Source organism: Chanodichthys erythropterus, chromosome 18 (assembly GCF_024489055.1).
Source record: "Chanodichthys erythropterus isolate Z2021 chromosome 18, ASM2448905v1, whole genome shotgun sequence".
Taxonomy (NCBI): Eukaryota; Metazoa; Chordata; class Actinopteri; order Cypriniformes; family Xenocyprididae; genus Chanodichthys; species Chanodichthys erythropterus.
In genome coordinates, this window is record NC_090238.1 from 20,671,588 (window position 1) to 20,697,847 (window position 26,260).

Genomic DNA, 26,260 nt, shown 5'->3' on the forward strand with positions numbered 1-26,260 from the left:
AATAACATTCCCTAGTCTCCCTTTTCTTAAAAAACAAAAATACATTTTTATCAAGTTAAAATCTACATATAGTTCCCAACGAAAGTATTGTTTAGTGTAAAACATGCTGAAGATTAGCAAACAGGCTGTTGATTAATTAAATGATTAGCTATTTCCCCACAAAAGCTGTTTAATCAGCATAGTGAAGCCTCTCATCCAGGGATGCCACTGCCCAGCAGAGTTTAACTCCAACCCTAATCAAACACACTTGAACCAGCTAATCAAGGTCTTCAGGATTAGTAGAACGCTATAGGCAAGTGAGTTTTTATCAGGGATGGAGATAAACTCTGCAGGACACTGGCCATCCAGGACCGGAGTTGCTCATCCATTGACATCCATTCAAAAAACAGCCTCGGGTCTCTTTCCCTGCTTACTGCCAGGACGGGGCGTTAGCATTAGCCGTTATGCTTTTTTGGCTAAAGGTTGCAGGCTTGCCTTGCAGTGGCTTTGCTTTCACCACAAAATAGCAGAAACGCAGGGCTGCTGCTGGGCGCCGGTGTTGCAATGGAACGTTCTATTGAGTGTCGCTTCTTTCCAGCTAACAGAATTTTGTTATAAGAACGTTCTCTAAATATTCAGTGTTGGTTCTGGGAATGTAAAAAACATCCAGTTTTCTTTTTTTTTTTTTTTTGTTAGTCTTTATTTCGAACTCAAGTTATTAAAAAAAAAATAATAATAATAATTATATATATATATATATATATATACATAATAAACAGCACAAAAATAAAAAATGTTCCAGGAACATTTTTGTAAGGTATAATATTTCTCAAACATTCTTTCAACTTAATTTGATATAAAATTCAACATTCTAGGAACATTGATTTGTAACATTCCAAGAACATAAATTGTGCAGTTTCCTTAATGTTAGTAGAATGTTATTTAAAGGTTAGTATGATGTTCCTGAAACATTCTTTCAATCATTCAAACACCTGATGTGAACAAGCACTGAAAGAAAGAGAAATAAGAACACAAACTACAACTTTCTTCATCCACAGCCTTAGATGAGCTGAAGATAAAAGACACTAAATCTCTGAAGATCCCATTAAACAAACAGCATAACCAGCTTCTATTATTACTAACCAGACTGACTTTATTTGTCACACATCTACTGAAGTTCTTATTGAGAATTAACAGAAGTTTAGATGTTTCGTTTGAGGTCACCATCATGGAGGTTGGTGGTTGCTTAAGTTGAGCTCTTTACCCCTGACTATTGTACAATTGATCTTTATCAGCAATTGCAGATGTTTCCAGAAAACATTTCTGCAATGATAAATCAGATCAACATGTCTGTTTTAAAGGGTACGAGTAATACGGAACGAGTAATGCGTATTGGGAAAAGTCTCCCTTTTTCCCCGTCACTGAAGCCTTTTTCAATAACGCAGTGTAACTGCACCATCATTGGTTCACTCATAGACAAGTGGTTGAACTAATGATGGCATGGCATAGCTGCCGCCGAAATGGGCGTGGTAAAGGGCTATATAAGCAGGCGTTTCGCCATAGGATTCAGGTCAATCGACTGAAGCGACGACTCTGAGCCACAGCCTCGTGGCACGGCAAGTAACGCAGTACTCGTTCCGTATCTCAGGGAACCGAGGTTACGTTAGTAACCGAGTACGTTCCCTTTCGATACTTCACTCGTACTGCGTATGGGGAACAAATTCAACCGTGCCGTGCCACAGCAGGGAACGACATAACTTGTTCTGGACACCGGAAGGGGACCAGGAAAACAAGTAAGAAGGCAAAGCCGCCGTATCCCTTGTTACACTACAACGGAATTAATTCCTGTAATAGCGTGAGGCGGAATTCGTGAGAGGCCGCCCGATCACACTGAAAGAACCCGAGCTTGCAAGGTCGGGACATCAAGATGATAAAACCTGACAAAAGTGGACGGCGAAGACCAGCCGGCCACCTCACAGATGTCTTTAATGGAAACTCCGTTGGACCAAGCCCATGAGGAAGCCATTCCTCTAGTGGAATGGGCTCTGACTCCTATGGGGCATTCAACGCCCAGAGAGGAGTAACATAGGTTAATGGCGTCAACTATCCAACGTGAGAGACGCTGCTTTGAGACCGGAGACCCTTTGGTGCGGCTACCAAAACAAACAAAGAGCTGATCTGACTGCCTGAAAGGCTGCGATCGCTCCACATAGGTCCTCAATGCCCTGACAGGGCAAAGTAACTCCAGCTCTCGTTCATCCGTAGAGGGAGGAAGAGCCGAAAGCGATGACCTGTGCTCTAAACGGGGTTGAGAGCACCTTGGGAACGTAGCCATGCCTAGGTTTCAGAATGCCCTTAGAATCATTAGGCCCGAATTCGAGGCATGCAGGGCTCACAGAGAGGGCCTGCAAATCACCAACACGCTTGACCGATGCTAAAGCAAGTAGCAGAGCGGTTTTCATCGTTAGGGGCCTGAGGTCAGCTGAACGCAGTGTCTCAAAGTGGTTACCCTTAAGGGCCCTGAGGACCAGGGAAAGGTCCCAGGTGGGAACAGTGAGGGGACGAGGTGGATTTAATCGCCTAGAACCCCTTAAGAAACAGACCAAGAGGCCATTTCGACCCAGCAATAGGAGCATGAAACGCTGCGATAGCTGCTACATACACCTTAAGCATAGAAGGGGTACGCCCCATATCTAAACACTCTTGGAGGAAAGACAGTATGGAAGATACGTCACTCTCCACAGGGTCTATGTTGCGCGAAGAGCACCAATCAACAAAGACCGACTATTTCTGGGCGTAGAGGCGTCTCGTGGACGGGGCTCTCGCTTGAGATATGGTATTTAGAACGTCCCCAGGGAGATCAGCCGGCTCCCATCGAGGGACCAGAGGTGTAGAGCCCAGAGTTCTGGCTGTGGGTGCCAGATCATTCTGTTTGCCTGAGAAAGGAGATTCCGTCTCAGGGGAATCGGCCAAGGGGCTCTCGTAGAGAGCTTGAACAGCTCCGAGGACCAAACTTGGCTCCTACAGAGCAGGGCCACCAGAAGGACTCTGTGTTTATCCTCCCTGATGCGCCTGATGACCTGGGGGATCAGTGCGATCGGGGGAAAAGCATAAAGGAGTGTGCTGGGCCATGTGTGGGCCAGAGCATCGACTTCCTTCGAGAAAAATGTTGGGCAGTGAGAGTTGTCTTCTGAGGCGAAGAGGTCTACCTCTGCTCTCCCGAAGAGCTCCCAAATCATGAGAACCGTCTGGGGGTGGAGCATCCACTCGTCTGAGGGGATGTTGCTCCACGACAACATGTCCGCACCCAGATTGGTCTTGCCAGGAATATGAGTCGTTCTGAGCGACTGAAGTCTCGGCAGAGCCAATTCCAGAAGGTGTTTCGCTTGGAGAAACCCAGATCTTCAACCAGTACAGAAGAGGCCGCATCCGAAGAAGGCCGAGCTGCAGCACCGGGGAGGCGGAAGCCATCAACCCTAATAACCTCTGGAAAAGCTTTAGAGGGAGATTCTTGTTCTTGATTCTTGTTCTTGACTGAGGCCGCGAGCTGCTGAATCGCCAGAGCGTGTTCCGGCGAGACTATTGCCGTCATACGGACTGAGTTGAACACTGTCCCCAGAAACGAAATTTTCCCTTTTGTCTCAGAGGGGAAAGCGCCGCGTTCATGCACTTGGTGAAAGTGCGAGGAGCCAGAGACAGGACCGTATATTGGTACGCCACCCCCTTGAATGCGAATCTCAAGAATCGTCTGTGATGGGGGGCTATCTGGATGTAAAAATACGCATCCTTCAGGTCCAGCGAGCAGAACCAGTCCTCGGGGCGAGGATCTGCTTCAGCGTCAGCATTTTGAACTTCCGTCTCATGAGGGAGCGATTCAAAAGTCTGAGATCTAGGATGGGTCTGAGACCGCCATCCTTCTTGGGGACCAGAAAGTAGCGGCTGTAAAAGCCTGACTCGCTCTCTGCAGGGGAAACTATTTCCACAGCTCCCTTTCTTAGCATCGTCATAACTTCGGCTCGGAGGACGTAAGCGTTTTCCAGATTCACCGAAGTTTGCAGCACCCCGCCGAAGTGAGGGGGCTGTCGTGCAAATTGGAGCGAGTAGCCCTGAGTTACGATCCCCAGGATCCAGTCTGACACATAGGGGATGGCTTGCCAAGCATTGGCCCGAGTGACAAGGGGTTGTATAATGTCGGATGACAGGCCACCGGTGAGGGGGCCGTACACAGAGAAAGGTGGAAGAGGAAATTTGCTCTCTTTTTGATGAAGTAAAATAGTGTTCGCCGTGAAAACGGCGGTTTGTGTGGGCGCAACAGGTGTGGGCCCAGTTACAACTTGTGGCATGTTTCCCACGCCCGGAATTAGACGAGGCGGAGGGGAAACTGCACGCAGGAGCTTTTGGGGTGGTCCGGTCGCAACGAGACAATCCCCCATCCTCTTCCTTTCTGATAAATCAGGTCGTCTTCAGAGTCACCGGGTCCAGTACAATCTTGGGCCGGGGTCGCTGGCGTCTCGGGAAGGATGGGTGCTTCGTAGGGTGCGAGCGCTGGCGGTGCTCCTTTGAAGGCGCTGCCTGGGAGGCAGGCGGAGCTTGCTTGTTCTGCTGAGCCGGCACAGTCCTGGGGCGGCTGGAAGCAGAAGCCGAGCTGGAGCGCTTGGGCAAGAAGTGTCTCATGGCCTGAGACTATTTTTGTGCCGCGGTGAAGCGCTCGGTAAAGCCATCCACTGCTGGCCCAAAGAGACTGGAGGGTGAGACCGGAGCGTCCAGGAAGGCCGTCTTGTCCAGGTCCTTAATCTCCGTTAAGTTGAGCCATAGGTGGCGTTCCAAATGACCAGGCTGGCCATTGAACGGCCAATGGCTTGGGCCGTAGCCTTCGTGGCTCGCAGGGCTAGGTCGGTGGCGCTGCGCAGGTCCTTGAAGGTTGGTGCGTCTATTCCAGACTCATCCAACGAGCGGAGGAGTTTGGCCTGGAAGACTTGGAATATGGCCATTGTATGGAGCGCGGAGGCAGCCTGGCCCGCCGAAGTGTAAGCTCGTCCTTCCAGAGTAGATGTGGTCCGGCAGGGCTTGGAGGGAAGGGCCCTCTTCGTTTTCCATCCCACGGCCAAAGGATGACAGAGGTGAGCTGCCACTGCTTCATCCTGGGGCGGCAAGTGCTCGTATCCCTTCTCTTCGGCGCCATCAACGGTGGTGAGGGCAGAGCGATGCGTCGTGTGGAGGCGGGAGGAGTACGGAGCGCGCCACGACTTAGTCAGCTCTTCGTGGACCTCGGGGAAGAATGGAGCTGAGCGCTGGCGAGGCGCTTGGCGGCGGCCTGGCAGGAACCATTCGTCCAGGCGGCTGCGTGATGGCTCCTCTGGAGGGGCCCACTCAAGGTCCAGTTCTTCCACAGCTCTAGACATGATGCGGAACAGTTCAGCATCCATGCCTTGGCCATGTTCTATGGGCTCCAAAGGAGGTGGGGAGCGGGATCTTCCTGCTCACCAGCCCACGCTTCTGCTTCGGAGGCCGCAAGAGACATGAAGACATCCGCTTCGTTGTCCGATCCTCCAAACGAGACGAGGTCACTTGCATCGGCGGAGGGACGCTGCTCGGGTCAGGAGAACAGGACGGGAGAGTGTTCCCTTGGAGGAGAGGGCGAGGCACGCGGGGGCTGAGCCGGCGTGAGCTCACTCAACTCCGGGCGCTGAATCGCTCTACCCCGCTGTCTCTTCCTAGCCGGGAGGAAGGAGAGGGGAGGGCGCGAGCGGTGAAATCGCCCTCCGTAAAGAAGGCGACCCGCGAGCGCAGAGAACCGAGACTCATGCTCTCGCAGTGTCCGTCGTCGTCGTGCAGAGGGGCTCTGCACGTGCCACATGAGTGGCGCGGCATTTGTACAAACGCCGCTGCCGTGATAATGGCGATTGGGGGGCTCTTTTAAGAGCGGCGAGGGCCGCGGAAGCTCTAAGGAGCGGTGAAAACTGCTGTTGTGCACTTTTAGAGCGGCAATAAGCCGTGGAGAAGCCCTTCAGAAGGCGCGCCAGATGGCGGCAGGAGACGCGCTGTGAAACGGCCGGAGCGGGACGTAATTGGTTCAACAACTTGTCTATGAGTGAACCAATGACGGTGCAGTTACACTGCGTTATTGAAAAAGGCTTCAGTGACGGGGAAAAAGGGAGACTTTTTCCCATACGCAGTACGAGTGAAGTATCGAAAGGGAACAAGCCGTTTCCAGATCCCTGGCAGTGTGACGTCACAAAACGGGTTCAAAACGGCTCCGCCCACAGTGTTGACTGACACTTAAGTTTGAACATAGAACCACCCTGAGCGCGTTGTTTACAGCGAGTCCGCCATTGCTGCACTGATGAGAATGTCTCCCAAGCGTTTAAGGTGTTCTGTAGCTGGATGGATTCATCCACATAACTCTCTTCATTTACTCCCTAAATCTGAGCTGCTGAAATCGAGGTGGATTAACTTGGTATTCCAGGAAAATACTCCCTCAGTTCTGCCGAAATTCGTGTATGTCTGCACGAATCATTTCCAGAGGTGGAAGTAACGAATTACAAATACTCGCGTTACTGTAATTAAGTAGTTTTTTCTGGTTTTTGTACTTTTTTGAGTACATTTTTAAATCTGTAATTGTACTTGTACTTAAGACCACATTCCGTTACTGAGTACGCCAACAATTTGAATTAATATTGAAACCTTTGACCAGCATTTCGGTAGCCAGTAAAGTTATCCGATCGTAAACGGACCAATGAAACCTATTATTTTACCAGCGGCCCGTTCTCATTCTCTCATCTCCCCGACAGCGAGTTTGACACACACCCTCCTCCTGCTGTCACTCGTTTCAGTTACAGCGCAGGATTGCAGGTATTGCGCATAATTTTAATCATATCCGCAGGTTTGTGGAGAGCGCATTATTGTAACGCGACAGCACATTCATGTAATGGCAGAAAACAACGCGAGCTCTCAATATACAAGTGAACTGCCTCTCCTCTTATGAGTGCGCGCTCTGTGTGGTGTGCAGCCGTGAATCTCTCCGCGCTCTTAAATTAAATGTTGCCAAACGTTATCAAACAATCAGAATAGACTTCCATGCCTGACCGATAAAAATGCTACAGGAAATCTCATTGGCTAAAAGTGAAATACACCAAAGTCTCAACAAATAAGGGTGGATCTTTAATTTCTTTTCAATGTAGCCTAGATGTTTGTTTCAGAATGGGGCATTTGTATGATTTTTACATATAAATAACCAAGTCTAACTGCATCACTGCATACAGACATTAAAGGTCAAACCCCTCTGATATTCTTTTTTATCTTAATAAACAACATATATATGGCTCTTAAAGGGTTAGTTCAACCAAAAAAAAAAGAGAAATTTCTGTCATTAATTACTCATCCTCATGTTGTTCCAAACCCGTAAGACCTTCGTTTATCATCAGAACACAAATGAAGATATTTTTTGATAAAATCTGAAAGCTTTCTGACCCCAGACTGCAACGTGATTGGAGCGTTTGCAGGCCCAGAAAGATAGTAAAGACATTGTTAAAATAGTCCATGTGACTGCAGTGGTTTAACCTTAATGTTATTAAACGACCAGAATACTTTTTGTGTGCAAAAAAGAAAAATAACGACTTTATTAAACAATTTCCTCTCTCTGTGTCACTCTCTGACGGTGTTTGCATGAGCACCACAGCGCATGCATGTGATGCTGACGCAGAATCCGGCCAATAATGAGCCGACTGTGTTTACTACGTCAACAGTGTCAGAGACTGACATGGAAGAGAAGAAATTGTTGAAGTGGATACGAAAAGTATTCCAGTCGCTTCATAACATTAGGATTGAACCACTGTTGTCACATGACTGTTTTAACTATGCCTTTACTACCTTTCTGGGCCATAAAAAGTGGTAATAATGTTGCAGTCTATGGAGGGTCAGAAAGCACTCAGATTTCATCAAATCTGAATGTAATGAGCAATTAATGACAGAATTTTCATTTTTGGGTGAAACTAACCCTTTAAGATACAGGTAATATAAAAATACAGTGTTGTTATATTTCATATATATATTTTATAATATATTTTCATATATTTCATGTTTTTGTTCTTATTTTATTACTGTCTGCTTACTTGTCTTTTTTGTAAATTCAATTCCGTTTGAAATCAAGCTTTCTTGTGCTGCATGTGAGCTATTGTAACAAAGTTACCCTATTGTAAAGTCAGAAATACACAGAGTGAGCAAATATTTAAGTGAGATTACTGTAATGGTAATTGATCAATGTTATTGGTATTTAAAATGATACTGAATATTGATCATTTGTATTGTATTGAAATTCCAGTATTGTGACTACTTCATGCACTTCATGAATAAGGTGAAAGTGCTTTGTTGAAAGTAGCTATTTTCTACTGACTGATTGAATATTGTTTGGCAATTCATTAAATATCGCAGGCTAAAAAGTAACTAGTAATTTTAGTACTTTGAGTAGTTTTTTAGAAGAGTAATTTGTACTTTTACTCAAGTACTTTTTTGACACCAGTACTTTTACTTGTAATTGAGTATTATTTCAGCAATGTAACAGTACTTGTACTTGAGTACAAATTTTCAGTACTCTTTCCACCACTGATCATTTCACACCGGACTGCTTTGTGAACGAATATCAATACAAAGGGACAATATAAAACAGAGACTCTGCTAAAAATGTGCTACTCAAGGAGGATATACAAGTAAAAACTGTTCATGATCCAGCTTACAGTCTCCAGAGTGACACTAAATCATAGCTGTCAACCCTCCCGTTTTTTCCGGGTTTCTCACATATTTGAGCTCTTTTCCCGCTGTCTTCCCGTTTTAGTATTTTCCCGTAAAATATCCCGTATTTTTACGTTCTGATTGTTTTAACTCAAAACACAACTAGCTGTGTCTGTGAAGTGGCTTGCACTTGACCACGGGTGATGCACGTATGTATGCGCCGAACGCGTCTTTCCGCGCTCATGGAGTTTCTTTGAAAGGCTCGCGGGAAATTAAGTATATAAATTGTAATGGACATCGGGAGAAATGCAAACACGGGGGCACTGCGATGCGACCGCAAAGGGTACTTTCACTTTCACGATCAAAGTGCACGCCACTGTACACACATACTAAACGCGCAGTTCTCCTCTCCTGCGTTCTCCTCACTGGATGAGGCAATATCACTTTCGTTTCGCTTTCAGATATCTCTTTTATAGATGCCATCAATGCTTTTACCTTTCTAGATGTATTTAACGAAATCAAAACAGTCCATAAACTATAAATCCTCATGCAAACTTCAGTCAAGCCAGCTTTGCACGTCAACCTGAGAGATCAGCCTTCAAATTTCTCGGTTTCTAAATGGATGGTTTGGCTTGATTGACAAACGCTTTTTTATATACCATCGACCTGTCCTAAAACGTTAGCACGCTTTGATCGATGGTTTGGAGATCGCGTGTTTCTCCGTTCGAGAACGCATTTCCGTTGATTATTTACGAACGAAAGCTCACAGAAACGTGAAAATGAAAATGCTCTCATTTGAAAGAAAATATCCTAAGCTAAAAAATAGAGAACGAGCTCTTGAAGCTCCGCCCTCTTAGGCTGATCGCAGCAGCTCATTTGCATTTAAGGGACTGCACTGAAACGGCTCGTTTTTGCTCACCCACTAAAAGTTGCAATTTTAACATGCTATAAAAAATTATCTGTGGGGTATTTTGAGCTAAAACTTCACATACATAGTGATGGGCAGAGCGAGGCTTCGTGAAACACTGAAGCAGTTGAATCAAATGTGCCGTGATGATTCGAGGCTTCGAAACAAACTGACACTTCACTCCACGGTGACCCCTAGTGGTCAAAAGAGTGTAAATGCAACAAAACTCAAACTAAACATGCAGTAAAACACCTTTTACAAATCTATTGCAAATGTTTTATTGAAAGTAAAATCTATTAAATGCAATTAACTAATTCTCTTATAAGATTAGGCTACATATAGAGTGACTGTATATCTGTTCTTTTATCAATTTTAAAGGCTTGTTTCTCTGTTCCATGGCTCAAGCTAAACAGGCCAATAAGGGATTAATAACTACCATTATTCATTTTAATTATTCTAATGTCTAATTAAAACATCTACAAATTTGTAAAACTGATCAGAGATCAGGTAAAACCCATAGACACTTGTTCAATGCTTCTCAGTGAATCTGCATGATTCATGGGTTAACTTTATCATCGCCCTCTACCGGTGAACCACTGAAATTTCGAACTGTTTTGAAATGTTTCGAAACAGTGAGGACGTAATGAAGCCTCGTTTACTAAAATCACGTGACTTTGGCAGTTTGATACACGCTCCGAATCACTGATTCGAAACAAATGATTCATGAAGCTTCGGAGCATCACTACACATACACACTCTGGGAATTTATTCATGTCACAATGGATGGTGGGAACCATGAATGTGTTTTGTATGCTGGCATGAAGCATGTTACCATTGTTGCGTTTCATATGCCGAATGTTGACGTCTGTGAGTGTATGAATGACACAAAACAACGTTTTAAAATGCAAAACTCTTGTAGTAAGTCATTAGCTGTCAAAAGCACATGTATGAGTTAAAGTAACTGCTGTATCACTGCATCAGCAACTACACAGTTACTGTCTTTAAATAAAGCAACATACAGCAGAGCATCAGTGTTTCTGGCTCATCATTGACTCTCCAGCACAATGACTTCACAAATCTCAGACAACAGAAATAGAATATTAAACACTAACAGATCTCTCTAGATCTCAGCGTCTTCACTTATTACAAACCAATCTGACTTTATTTCTTTCATACAAAACTTCTTAATGAGGTGTTGATGTTTCATTTAAAATTATAAAGTTTGAAGGCACCATTATGGAGGTAAGTGCTTGTTTTAGTTGGGCTCCTGACCCTTGATGTTTTAACTTAGATTTTCTCCAGTTGTAATTTTGTGTTTCCAAAGCACATTTATTACAAAAAATCAAATGGGTTTGGTTGCTTATTGTTGATGACTTCATCATATTTTAGTAGCCTTATTCACTAATCTCTGAATGTTTTATTAGTTTCATGTTTTTGTATTCTTATAACACTGCATGAAATTATGCTGAAAAAAGATGTAGATTCACACAGACATTAAGATTCTGTGTATGAACCTCAACAATGGTGACACAATTTTCAGATAAACAGATCAGTTCTGAGCATCACAAAACAAGCTAAAGTCACAAAAAGATTTTTGTTTATTGTCACCATTGTTGAGGTTCATACGCTGATTCACGATGTCTGTGTGAGTATGAAAGACACTGTTCAAAGCTCTGTCAGCATAATGAATTAAAAAAAGATACAATTTTTAAAAGAAAAAAAACTAACATTAAACACATTCAGAGTTCAGACTCTTGAGATGATCAGTGAATCAGAACACTCCATGGTGATTCAATCACCATCATTAAACAGTTAAAGCAACCAGAGAAAAACTAATGTTAACATGTCAAAAATCAAGAGCCCATCTAAAGCAAACAACGTTCAAAGGCGACGTTCTTGTGACCTTGCGCAACATTGCCTAAAATTTCTCTAAAGGGGACAAAAATACTGAACCTTTACAGAACATAAGGGACGTTCTTAAAACGTCCTATTTTGGTAACGAAAGTGCTGCAGTTCAAGGTTCCCTTTATAATTTTAAGGGGACATTCCATTTTAGCTATTTTATGGTCACATAAGGACGTTACATAGAGGATATTTGAGACATAACAGAACGTTCCCACACGGTCCTCTGTTGGTCATTTAATAACATTCCCGATATGAGTTTAGGGGGATGTTCTATTTTGGTTATTTTATGGTCGCACAAGAACATTACAGAGAGGACATTTAAGAAGTTAACAGAACGTCCTATAGTAATAGTCCCCTAAACATTCCCAGAAAGTCCTGAATGTTCCCTGAAGGTCCACCAAATAACGTCCCCCAACCTTTAAAAGAACTCCACATCATGACCGTCTGTGACTGTACTGGGAACGTTACTAAACAACATCCTTAACACCAGTGGGGACGTTCTGAGAATGTTCTGGGATGTTTCTGGTGGGGTAACCTGTCACCTAGTAACATTCCCAGGACGTTCTGAGACCGTCATGATGTGGATTTCTTTTAAGATTTCAATGACGTCAATGATTTTGTTCGGTTACAAGATTACAATGATGGTAATCTCAATGATGTCTCAAGTCTTACAATGTGCGACTTCTCAAGTCATGTGACTCGAGTCCCCTACCTCTGGTGTGATTTGAATTTCGTCATCAGAAAAGTATGCGCACCACCAATTTTTTGTAAATGCACATACTTGTTCGCACACGTCGCACACACGCAATTAATTTTTTATGTGCTATCAACAATTCACCTTTTGTTGGGAGTTAGATTGACCAATTCAGACTGCACAGGTTACAGACATACATTTAAAACATGATTTGTATTGAAATTTTTCTGCGGTTAGAAATATTTTGTAACAATATATAGTCTTTCCGAAAAAGAAACACTAGTAACAATATTAACAATATACATTATTAAGCAGCACAGCTGTTTCCAACACTGATAATAAATCAGCAAATAAGAATGATTTCTGAAGGATCATGTGACACTTAAGACTGGAGTAATGGCTGATTAAAATTCAGCTTTGCATCACATAAATAAATGATATTTTAAAGTATATTAAAATAGAAAACCATTATTTTAAATTTTAATAATATTTCACAATATTACTGTTTTTCTGTATTTTTTATCAAATAAATGCAGGGTTGATGAGCATATGAGACTTCAAAAACATTAAAAATAATAATGAAAAACAAAGAGTGCTTCCATGTAAGTTGTAAAAACTAAATAAAACACATTATCATTTGTGATGTGAAACTAACTAACTAACTAACTGTATGTAATGTAGGGATTGTTTTTGCCCCAGGGTTACACCCCTTATTTTCTGGGGTTTATTTTAACCCTTTATTTAGTACAGTTTATGGAGACTGTACTGGGGCATTGTATGTGCTGTATGGACTATTTTACACCAGAGTGACACCCTTTATACAGTACAGCTTATTGCAACTGTACTGGAGCATCAGACCCACTGACCTCACTAACACCTCTTCCTGCAGCTACCCAGTCTCCAAGGAGGTCTCCCATCCAGATAGAGATTGGGCTCAACCCTGTTTAGCATCAGTGGGTGTGCAGGTAAAAGCTTCAGGTTGACAACTGCAAGGCTTCTCAAGCATCTTTTCAGCCATAGACCCTCTTACACAGAAATATAAACCTCAACAATGGTGACATGCTGACGTAATGCATTTTATAACAGGCTAATATTAAGCTGAAATTAACTGCATTACATCTAAATGATCAACCAAAAAAACAAAAAAAAAAAAAAAACTGGATGACCACTAGATGATGACAACCTCTTCATTATCAAGTTGCTGGGGGTTGTGGCCCGATTCGAGGCTTATCACAAACAATTTTTTGTCCACAAAATTCTCTATTGTGTGGTATCATTATGATTATTTAACTGCTCCCAATCGTGACGGAGCGTTCCCGATCCCAAATTATAAATATCAAACATGTTTGATGAGCAGGTGTCACGTACCAGATGTTGCGTCCCTCTGTAGCTGAAACTTGGCATCCACAAACATGCCATTATAAGTGGAGTATTGACAAAGAAGATTACCCATATCAAAGTCCCTTTCAAGGAAAGTCTGTTCACTTAGCCGCCATATTTGCAACGCCTCTTGGCAGCTATTTTGGCATCTCATAAACTGCTTGGCAAACTCACTTAAATAACATATTTCAAATCATCAACAAAATCTGACACTGACACAAAGCTGTGGTGTTTAAAGAGCTTATTTCTCAGGCTAGACGAAAAACTGTGCAGTCCTAAGCGTGAGTCTCAGTTCTGTGGGAACCGGAGCTTCTAACTGTAGCTGCAGTGACACCTAACAGGTTGGATGTATTATACACATTATACACATTATATTATACAAGCCATATTGCGTGCTGCAGTTTCTCCCATTCATAATTAATAGGAGTGAACTGTATTTCTATAGTCTTTGCCCATATTCCTATTTTTTTTCTATTGTGTTTTTCACTGTAAAGCAGAATGTGTGACAGGAGAGCCTGCTGACAACGTCGATTGTCCTCCATTCATTTTTCTTCTCAAGTCACATTCGAACTTGCGAGTCTCTGTGTGATCTTGTTTCATGCGGTCGAATCATCTAGTTTTTGCGTTCAGAGGATTATAATGCTAAAAACTGGTTAAAACTGTCATTATGTCTCTGGTCTCCCACAGTTTTAAAATTGGTTAGGTTTTGAAAATCGTCTAGTGCGTCCAAGTGCCTTATTTGTTCAGTTTACTGCACTTTGATATTCTTCTTCTTATTTCCCTATGGTGGCTAATAAATCAGAAAAATAAATCAGTCTTGCACATTCACAAAAAATACCTTAATTCCCGCTTAAAAAGTAAGGTGGATAGACTAAACACCAGCAAGCTACAAAGTTCCCTTAAGAAATTCATATTTAAAATGCACTCAACTTGTGAGAAAAGGGCGTTCATTTTTATGATACTGCACACTGAAAACAAAGTTACAAAATCAACAGGTCAAGCAGGTCAAAACCTAATCAACAAGATTAGAAAACGGTGAAAACAGTTTATAATTAAATGTTTATTATTGTATTTGAAACAGAAACATACTGTAAGCCACACATCTACATTTCAGAAATGAAAGTCTCAAAGAAAAGCACTTGTGAACATTTTTTTTCTGTGAACAATATTTATAATCAGAAGCAATAAGCACATGCTCCAAGAAGTGTTATACAGTGTAGTTTTACCTCAGTGGAAATAATGAACAGGTACTGTGGAAGCTACAGTCCATTAGCATGACAAAATATAACTGTATATACAATATTTTGGGAATTAAGATATTTGTTCCCTTTATATGTGTTTCTTAATTTTCTTCACCATTTCTTCATTATTATGCATAGTGTGAAATTTAAAGAGAACACCCTCCAATAATGATTGTTGTATGATTTTGGGACATTGTTTATAAGTTGACTGTTGCGTTAGTGCACATTATAATCAGAAGTCTTAATTCCCTCCAGAAAATGCTGCAGCGAGGGTTTCTGCCCCTCCTCATAATACTTTTAAAGACTTGTACTCTTTGTTTGTGATCTGTCCTTTTTGGGATTTCTTTCATGTAAAAGATTAGGGTAATGTCTGACAACCTCCTCAAACAGCTCAATGGATTTCATTATATTTGTTATATGGTAAATATGCAAATCATCAATCAAATTACAGTAGGTCAAGCCCACACAATATTATCAATATCACATGCTTTAAATGTTACTTGTTGTAATCAAAATTGCAGAATCAAATATATTCAGTCCTTTTATATGCCAAAAATGTCTTGAGGTGTAGGCCGAAAACAAGGTAAATTTTATTGAAAGACCCAATGAAGATTGAAACTTGTCAAAAAAAGCCTGGTATTTTTTGGTTTTATAGAAGTTTCAGAGAATGGTTTTCAAGAGGGAGAAAATTTTACCACCTCCAATAAAATTTTCAGAATTGTGGCAAATTTATACAAATGGAAGGATTTAGTTTGTTTGTGTTTTGATGAAGTATGACATTTTAATCAGAAAAATTAATTCTCTCCAGAATAAGCAGAATTTCCTCACAGTGACGCCTTCTACCTTTTTCCACAGTTTTTTGAAGAATCTTCATGCTCTTCTGTTTGTCAACTGAATCACTTGGGATTTTGCCACTTTCATGTGATATTGGATTGATTCATCATACTGTCTGCAGTCACGTAGATGAAAGGCATAATTGTAGTAAATATGCTGTTGCCTTTCAGGAGAAAGATCCTTTATCTCTGACAGGAGCTGCTGATAAATCTCATCTGATCTATTCATGTTGTTTACATATCTGTACATTGATGCAAGGGCTATCTTTACTTTGTATGAGTAAGGGTTATGTCTGACAACCTCCTCATAGAGCTTAATGGCTTTCCTAGCAAAAATCTCCTTTTCCTCACTGCCTTCCATGCTGTAAACCTTCCATTTGTAGCTGTTTGCCAAAAGTTTTGATGCTAAAACTGAAGAGGGGAACTTTTCTTGAACTCTCTCTGATATTTGAAGAGCTTTATCATAAGAAATCTCTTTACTATAATACCTGAGAATAATGTGCAAACCCTCCAGGTTTCCAGTTTCCAGAGTTCTTTCTAGTAAATCTTGCATCTCCCTTTCAGTGTTTTCTGATAGTTTTAGTAAATAATGAGCATGAAGGAGCAAACTATTTGGGTCTTTCTCATGTGCGATTTTCAGTTGCTCTACAATCTGTTCTGGAGTGAATTGTGCAAATTCCATGTTCATCACCATGGCAAGTCCTTTGTGCCATTCCTTCCTATCTGGTTGTGCTTTTAAAGCCATTTTAAAGTAATCAATCGCCTGGCGCTTCTTTGACAAGTCAAACTTCATCAGCGTCCAGCCCTTTTCTCCACTGACTTCAGGGTGTAAAGTGCATCCAGGTGGAGCAGGATGCATTCCCTGAAGCCTCTCCACCTCTTTTAGATATTCTTTGCTCTTCTCCATCTCTCCCAAATGGAAGTAGACCCAAGCCAGGTTAGCTTTGTTGACCTGCAGCTGGACTCCAGCCTCTTCTGTTCCCTGCTCCTGGATCACACTTTCTGCTTTGTCCAGGTTCATCAGCGCCTCTGTGCTGGAGCCAAGAGCCTGATGGATGTAGCCCAGCAGGTTGTAATAGTGAACCAGCCAAGTGCACGTTTCCTGGTCCACATCCTCCATGTTCCTCTTCATCTTTAGAAGCTCATTTCGATTTTGCCCCAAATCCCATGTGAAGTGGCACTCCAGCCTCTCAAGGTTGCTTTTCAGTGGGGAACTGGAGTTACATAGAAAGAGAAATTAACCTTACGAGGACATTTACTGCTGACACGTTTAGATCCGAGGATATGGAACTGTTTGACAGTAAATCCTCAATTAAAGAGAAGAAGGAAGCAAGTCATAGCAAGGAACCTTAAATTAAAAGTTTTATGTAAGTCTTAAAATTACAGCATTAAAAGCTTTGATGAAAAATTGGAAACAATAGAATGTAATTTGTATTTTTATGAATCACAGTTTTTATCATAAATTAATTTTAAACGCTTACTCCATCATGTTGGGCAGCAGTGGTAGATGTTAGTAGATGTTGTTTTCTCTCCAGCAGTGGCGATCTGCACTTTGTATGAGCTCACGGATGTATTTATACCGTGTCAGTCAACACGGGCTCCTCCTCATATAAGTTTCTGTTCTTCACAAGGTTTTGTTTCATGTGAATGAAAATGCACAAGGTCCACAGTACATTTCAAGATTATACATAGTATGTATGAATAAGGACAAAGCTATTTATGACATGGTTTATTATAGGGCGGACTGTTAATGATCGACATATAAAAAACCTGAAACGTGATGATAACCTTATCAGAAAGTTGAAATAACAAAGTGCAAAATCATTGCACTATATGCTGGACTAATTACAGTTTGAAGGAATTTGGTTGAGTTTGAGTCACTATGTAATGAAGCGGGACTCAAGGTAAGATCCATTTGCAAGCTTTATTACAGAAGTAAGCGTGGTCGTACAGGCAGGGTCAAACAGGAGCAAACAGGAATAGCAAGGGACAGGCAGAATCGTAGTTAGGGTACAGGCAGTGGATCGAGGCAGGCAGATAGCATTCACAGAACAGCAGACAAGGCAAGGGTCAGGACAGGCAGCAACGAGTCAATAACGGGTAACAGACAAGAACGGTAACTACAGGCAGACAGGATATAAACGCTCGGAATTGCACACAAGGTAAACAAGACTTCGCGGTGAGTTGGTGTGTGTGACAGTCCTTTATAGTCCAAGTGATGTGCAAAGCTGTATGTGGCGATAGGTGATTGGTGTGGAGTGTGAGCATGTGACTGGCTGAGGGGGATGATGGGAATTGGAGTCCAGGAAGTGACAGGAACTGGCGGTGATCGTGACATAACGCCCCCCCCCCCCTTCCGGAAGGCGCGTCCTCGCGACGTAAATGGCACAAATAGGGGGGGGGGGGTGGATGCATTGGAGCTACGGTGGGAATATGGTCTCCAATGCAGATTCCAGGGCAGCCACAGTGGATCAGGTGCCACGGGCAACCATGGCGGGTCAGGTGCCACAGGGAGCCAGTGCAGGTCAGGAGTGCCATGAATCCACGGCGGGTCAGGTGGTTCGGGCAGCCACGGCAGGTCAGGTGGCTCGGGCAGCCACGGCAGGTCAGGTGGCTCAGGCAGCCACGGCAGGTCAGGTGGCTCAGGCAGCCACGGCAGGTCAGGTGGCTCAGGCAGCCACGGCAGGTCAGGTGGCTCGGGCAGCCACGGCGAGACAGAGTGCGTGAATGACCACGGCGGGTCAGAGTCCATTAATGGCCATAGTGGGCCACAGTCGATGGGCGGCCATGACAGTACAAAGGCCGATGACGGCAGTGGCCGGGCAGGGTCCCCACCCACAAGCTCCCCACCCACAAGCTCCCCACCCTCAGGTATACTGCCCCCCCACCCAAAAAAGTTCTTTGGGATTTCAACGGGGTCCGTAGCGGGCTCGTGGGCAAGGAGTTCGGGTGGCTCCGGCAGGGCAAGGCGTTTGGGCGGTGCCGGCAGGGCAAGACGCTTGAGTGGCACTGGCAGAGCAAGGAACCCGGGCGGCGCTGGCAGAGCAAGGAGCTTGGGCGGCGCTGGTAGAGCAAGTAGCTTAGGCGATGCTGGTAGGGCTAGGAGCTTGGGCGGTGCTGGCAGAGCAAGGAGCTTGGGCGGAGCAGGAGAAACTTCTGGAGTGGTCTCCGGACACACAGCGGGCTCTTGAAAGGCTTCTGAGCCTTGGAGAACAGAAGAAGCTTTCTTCCTCCTCCTCCAAGGATAAGGCGATGGTTCACCGGTTGGAGCGGGTTCTGGAACAGACTCCCTGGCTGAAGCAGGTTCTGGAGCGGACTCAATGACTGGAACGCCCCTACATCCATAAGCACCGAAGGGGCGGCCATCTTGCCTGTGGGCACTGGCAAAGCAGCCATCTTGTCCACCACGTCCAGGGCGCCTGAGTGCGTTGCAACCGGCGAACTTGAATGCGTTGTAACCAGCGAATTTGAATGCGTTGCCATCGGCGACTTTAAGTGCATTGTAACCGGTGAATTTGAGTGCGTTGCAAACGGAGAACTTAAGTGCGTTGCAAATGGAGAACTTGAGTGCGTAGCAACCGGCGAGCTTGAGTGCGTAGCAACTGATGAAATTGTGTGCGAAGCGTCCGACGGACTTGAGTGCGAAGAGACCGATTGGCTTGAGAGTGACGCGGCCGACAGGCTTGAGAGTGACGTGGCCGACAGGCTTGAGAGTGACGTGGCCGACAGGCTTGAGAGCGAAGCGGCCGGCTGGCTTGGTTGCGAAGCGGTCGTGCTGAATTCAGCGGTGGATCAGCCACACTGGAACGCAGCGTTCTCCGTTCTCAGGTGACGTGACTCTGGGCGATCAGCGGAGACATGACATGGCTCTGGAAGATCGGCAGATGCGTGGCGTGGGTCAGGAAGATCAGTGGAGACATGAACTGTTGTTGTTGTGACAGTGATAGCCGCCATGTTGTGCGTGTTCCTTGGTGCGGCAGCCATTACGTGATTAACCATGGTGTCGCATGTCTCCACGACACCCACAGTAAACGGAGAGCCAACAGTCAGTAAAGCGTAGTCCATAAAATGACTTAGAGATGAACGGGGTTCCTCACGGATGAGTTGTGATTTGAGTGGTTGATTCACGCCATCACAGAAGAAGCCTATGAGTGCGCAGTCAGGCAAATTTGAATACTGTGCAATGTCCAAATATTCCACTACATATTCCTCCAATGATTGTGTGCCCTGCATACTCCACAACAACAATTGAGCAATGTCCATACCGTACATATGCTCTCCGGGAAAGCTGCTGGATCGTGGTGGTGGCGAAGTCTTCTGTAACGAAGCCGGACTCAAGGTAAGATCCATTTGCAAGAAATAAGCGTGGTCGTACAGGCAGGGTCAAACAGGAGCAAACAGGAATAGCAAGGGACAGGCAGAATCGTAGTCAGGGTACAGGCAGTGGATCGAGGCAGGCAGATAGCATTCACAGAACAGCAGACAAGGCAAGGGTCAGGACAGGCAGCAACGGGTCAATAACGGGTAACAGACAGGAACGGTAACTACAGGCAGACAGGATATAAACGCTCGGAATTGCACACAAGGTAAACAAGACTTCACAGTGAGGTGGTGTGTGTGACAGTCCTTTATAGTCCAAGTGATGTGCAAAGCTGTATGTGGCGATAGGTGATTGGTGTGGAGTGTGAGAATGTGACTGGCAGAGGGGGATGATGGGAATTGGAGTCCGGGAAGTGACAGGAACTGACGGTGATCATGACACACTGTGTCTCTAAATATGCCACACTTGACAACATTTAAATTATTTTTATTTTGTACAGCAGCAAACAGGGCTGCATACTTGAAACATCACCTTTCAGCATTTCAACAAGTGAAGTTACCCAGCACTTACATACTGTAGCAGCATCTAAAACAAAGATGCAATTCATTCTGAAAGCATATCTATGATGAACAATATAAAACAGGATAACATTTTAAGTCATTAAAAACAACATTACCTTATAATACAATAAAGTCAGGGTGGAGGTTTATGGAGTAAAAAAGAAATTTGACATATAAGACTGAAATTCTCTGATTGTTTGACTTTCTGTTTGCAGATCAGTCTAAATTGACCTATTTGGGGCATCATGCTGGTCATCAACTGTCAATTACCAAATCTATAATAAACAATCTCCTGTAAGATCGCTAAAACAACATGCCCACTTGAGCATTACTCACAGTAATTTAAAGGTACAGTACGATTTTTGGATTAAAATATCCAAAGATATTTTACTAGAACATTGTTATATATTTTGTTGACGTGTACTTACATTCATTATCCCATGTTTCCAAGAATGTTTAAATCAAGAGAAATAAGCAATTTTAACCAGGACATGGATCGTGTCCGTGCATCGCCTATCAATTACATAATACCTGCGTTAAACTCGATTTCCGTAGAAACCATGGGAACAACAAAAGACGCTTTGAAGGGATAGTTCACCCAAAAATGAAAATTCTGTCATCATTTACTTGCCTTGAAGTTGTTTCAAACTATTTAGGTCAGCAATCCCAATAGCAGTCATGGGGAAGTCTGCTGACTTGACAGTTGTCCAGAAGACGATCATCAAGACCCTCTACAAGATTAGGTAAGGTAAGCCACAGAGGGTCACTGCTGAAAGAGCTGGCTGTTCACAGAGTGCTGTGCCAAAGCATATTCATGGAAAGTTGACTGGAAGGAAAAAGTGTGGTAGGAAAAGGTGTACAAGTGAAAGGAATGACCGCAGGCTTGAGATGATTCTCAAGCAAAGCTGATTTAAGAACTTAGCAGAGCTTCAAAAGGAGTGGACTGAAGCTGGAGTCAGTTCATCAAGAGCCACACAGACGTCTTCAGGAAATGGGCTACAACTGTCACATTCCATGTACCAAGCCACTTCTGAACCAAAGACAACATCAGAAACGTCTTACCTGGGCTAAGGAGAAAAAGAACTGGACTGTTGCTCAGTGGTCCATAGTCCTCTTTTCAGATGAAAGTAAATTTTGCATTTCATTTGGAAAACAAGTTCCCAGAGTCTGGTGGAAGAGTGGAGAGGCACAGAATCCACGTTGCTTGAAGTCCAGTGTGAAGTTTCCACAGTCAGTGATGATTTGGGCTGCCATGTCATCTGCTGGTGTTGGTCCACTGTGTTTTCTGAAGTCCACAGTTAACGCAGCCATCTACCAGGAAATTTTAGAGCACTTCTGCTGACAAGCTTTATGGAGATGCTGATTTCATTTTCCAGCAGGATTTGGCACCTGCCCACACTGCCAAAAGTACCAAAAGCTGGTTCAATGACCATGGTGTTACTGTGTTTGATTGGCCAGCAAACTTGCCTGACCTGAACCCCACAGAGAATCTATGGTATTGTCAAGAGGAAGATGAGAGACACCAGACCCAACAATGCAGATGACCTGAAGGTCGCTATGAAAGCAACCTGGGCTCCCATTACAGCTGAGCAGTGCCACAGGCTGATTGCCTCCATGCCACGCCACATTGATACAGTAATTCATGCAAAAGGAGGCCCAACCAAGTATTGAGTACATATACAGTAAATGAACGTACTTTCCAGAAGGCCAACAATTCACTAAAAATGTTTTGTTTTTTTTCCCTAGTGTTTTTTTTTTCAGTATTTATATCATTTTTTACCTCTAATACACCACTATGTCCAACTGCCTTGAGCATCCGGTAGGTGAGGTCTGAAAGCGCGTTCTGATGACGGAAGTGATCTCTTGCACGTATACTTCAATGAGTGCGTCCGGTGTCAGAGTGCATTCAGACCTAACACACATATTTTGCCTTTAAGCAGGAATGTTTGCCTTTTTAAACACATTTTATTATCTTTTAAAATATGGTGGACCTTCAAGGAATGTCTTAAATGTTCTGTAAAGGTTCGGAATTTTGGTCACCTTTAGAGAACTTTTAGGCAAAGTTGCGCAAGGTCACAAGAACGTTGCCTTCTACGTGGGTGTTTTATAGAAAATAAGGTGGAGGTGAGCGTTTGCTTTAGATAGGCTCTTGATTCTTGATGTTTTAACATTGGTTTTTCTCTGGTTGATTTAGCTGTGTTTGTAAAACACACTTATGGCAAAAAAATTTAATCAATCATCATTGAGTGTCCTGATTCTCTCCAGAGACCAAATGCTGAGTACATTAACTTTTAATTTTGCATTATTAATAATTTTTTTCTTTTTTTATAAGTTTTTTTTTTAAATTCATTCATTATACTGAGTGAGAGTTTGGAGCAGTATCCTTTAGTCTCACACAGACATCGTGAATCAGCGTATGAACCTCAAAAATGGAGACCATACCAAAAACAAAACTTTTTGTAACTTCAGTAGCTTGTTTTGTGATGCACATAACTGATCTGTTTATCTGACAATTTTGTCACTATTGTTGAAACATTCATAGATCAGTGAACAAGGCCACTGTATGATAAAAAGAAAACATTAACAACAAGCAACCAAATCTATTTGATCGGGTTTCCTTTATCTCACTTTTTTTTTTTTTTTGCAATAGATGTGCATTAGAAACACAGTTACATCTGGAGAAAAAGTAAACTCAAAACATTAAGGGTCAGGAGGCCAACTAAAGCAAGCACTAACCTCCATAATGGTGACATTTATAAATTTTGAGAAACCATCAACACCTCATTAAGAAGATTTGTATGAAAGAAACAAAGTCAGACTGGTTTTTAATAAGTGAAGGTGCTGAGATCTAGAGAGATCTGTTGTCTGAGATTTGTGAGGTTACCATTGTGCTGGAGAGTAGCGCCTGTGCTTCAGTTAGTGATGATCCAGAGACACTGACGTCCTGCTGCATCTTGCTTTATTTAAAGACAATAACTGTGTGGCTGTTGATTAGTGCATATGTGTGCTGTTGTCAGCTAATGATTTATTGCAAAAGATTTGCTTTTTAAAGAAAAAGTTTCACAATATTAATCCAGGAATTACCTGTAAAGAGTTTTTTTTTTTTTTTTTTTTTTTTTTTACAAGACATTTAGGAAAAATTAGTTTTTGTTTGAACAGCCACTTTTGTCAGTCAGTTTTTGAATTTGAATTTTCAATTCAATTTTTGACAATGGCAGCAGGGACATTCTGAGAACATTTCCAAATAAATTATGGTTTATTTGGAAATGATCAGGTGTTGGTTATGGTCTCACATAACCATTTTTTGACCTGAATCACTGAACTCATTTAGAGCCCAATCTCTGAGTTAGATTTACATTATGGATTACAGCAGCACTGTGATTCTACAGCAGAAGATCAGCTTTTACAATATGATTCAAATGATTTCAGAAAAGATGTGTTGATCATAAAAAAGTATTAATATTAGGCACGCACAGACATCAAAAATCAGCCTGTGAATTTCAACAGTGGTGACCATCAAAAAGCATGTTGCAGTGCATTCTGGGAGCCACCAATCAAAATTCATCCATGGCTCCCATCATGCATTGCTGCATGAATAAATTATGAGCTTAATTGTCTTAGTAATTTCCTTTATTCTCATATTTTATTTTGTTCTGTTTCATGCAACTTTTTAGTAGCTTGTTTTCTAATGTTCGGAGTTGATCTGTTGATCAGAATATGTTGCTTGTCACCATCATTGAGATTCACAGGCTGATACTTGATATCTGTGTGTGCCTAAGAGAAAGATTTTTTATCATGTGAAATCCTTTATATTATATTGATAAAGCAGATCTTGTGCTGTAGAATCACAGTTCTGCTGTAATCAATAATGTAAATCTAACTCAGAGATTGGGCTCTAAATGAGTTCAGTGATTCCCAGACGAGCAAGTTTAGCTTTGGACTGAACTGTAATATTGCCAAACCACACAGTGTATCCATAGTATATTACACTTTCAATTACAGCCTGGGAAAAGATGTACATTATTTTCTGTTCTACCCCATACAATTTTAATCTACATAAGAAATGTAACCTCTTTTGCACACGACAGCATACACTATCCACATGAAAACCAAACAGTAAACAGTTAAGCAAGTTATCCATGTAAACACCCAGATATTTGTAAGAACAAACCTGTCCAATAGGTATGTTATGAATAGATATTGGTGAATAGTTCCCTAATGACCTCGGGTCAAAAATCATTTCCTTTGTTTTTTTAACATTTATGACAAGATGATTCATGTCACACCAATTCACAAAATGTTTTACCTCTGAATGATACACAGAACGATCAGTATTATTATACAAGAGGCTAAGCAAAGCTGTATCATATATTTAATTATGAGGTTACTAGGATCATAACTACATTCATTTGTATAGAGGAATCGGGGAACTAACGCAGCCCTGTGGCACACCTATACTTGTCCTTCTAACATTTGATACAGTATGGTTGACCTTAACCTGCTGTGTTCGATTGGTTAAGAATGAATAATATCATTTAATTAAAAAAGGGTTCACACCCCACTGGTTCAGTTTTTTGATTAGACCATTGGACTTAATTGTGTTAAAAGCGGAGCTAAAATCAACAAATAACAACCTTGCATATGCTTTTGGATTCTCCAGATGTTTCACTATAGCATTAGTAATAGTGTTAATAGCATCCTCTGTACCACGACCCTGTTTATAGGCAAACTGAAATGGGTCTAAAACTGATTTAACCTCTTTCTTTAACAAGGACACCATATATCTCTCAAAGCACGTCATGACACATGTCAAGGCTATGGGCCTATAATCATTATTTTCCATTGGACTCGACTTTTTTGGTATCGGAACAACAACAGATTTTTTCCAAATATCAGGGAGCTTATGACAATCCACAGATTGTTGGAAAATAGGACACCATGCATGGCTAAGCTCCTCCGCACATGATTTTAAAAGGTCCTGGTTCTGTTGACTTTCTTATATTAATTTGACTAAAAAGTGAGTAAACCTTTTGAGGGTCAATTTTCACTCTGAAAGAAGTATCTACATTTACAACAGTATCTAAAAAATGTGTATCTTTCTGGGTATAAGCCTGTGTATCAAGCCTAAGATAAAACTCATTTAACTCATTAGTCTTTTAGTCTCACACAGACATCATGAATCAGCGTATGAACCTCAACAATGGTGACAATAAACAAAAATCTTTTTTGTGACTTTAGCTTGTTTTGTGATGCTCAGAATTGATCTGTTTATCTGAAAATTTTGTCACCATTGTTGAGGTTCATACGCAGAATCTTGATGTCTGTGTGTCTTGTCTGGCTAATTTCTGCCCAATGCAATAAAAACAGTAAAAGCTTTAAAAATATCTAATATCTTTTATGCATTACAGAAATGAACAATATTCATAGATCCGTGAATAAGGCCACTGTATGACAATAAAATCATCAACAATGAGCAACCCAATTCCTTTGAAATGTTCTCTTAAAAAATGCTCACAACTTTTTAATTTGTAATAAATGTGCTTTAGAAACACACAGATACAAGAACCGAAGAAAAATTTAATACATCATGGGTCAGGAGCCCAACTAAAACAAGCGCTTACCTCCGTAACGGTGACTTCAAACTTTACAATTTTTAATAAAACATCAACACCTCATTAAGAAGTTTTGTATGAAAGAAATAAAGTCAGATTGG

General features: G+C 42.3%; 1 pseudogene; it reads right to left on the reverse strand.

The window, feature by feature from the left end:
• Positions 1-14,693: 14,693 nt before the first annotated feature.
• Positions 14,694-17,286, reverse strand: LOC137006896 (interferon-induced protein with tetratricopeptide repeats 1-like; annotated as a pseudogene).
• Between the last annotated feature and the right edge of the window lie 8,974 nt (positions 17,287-26,260).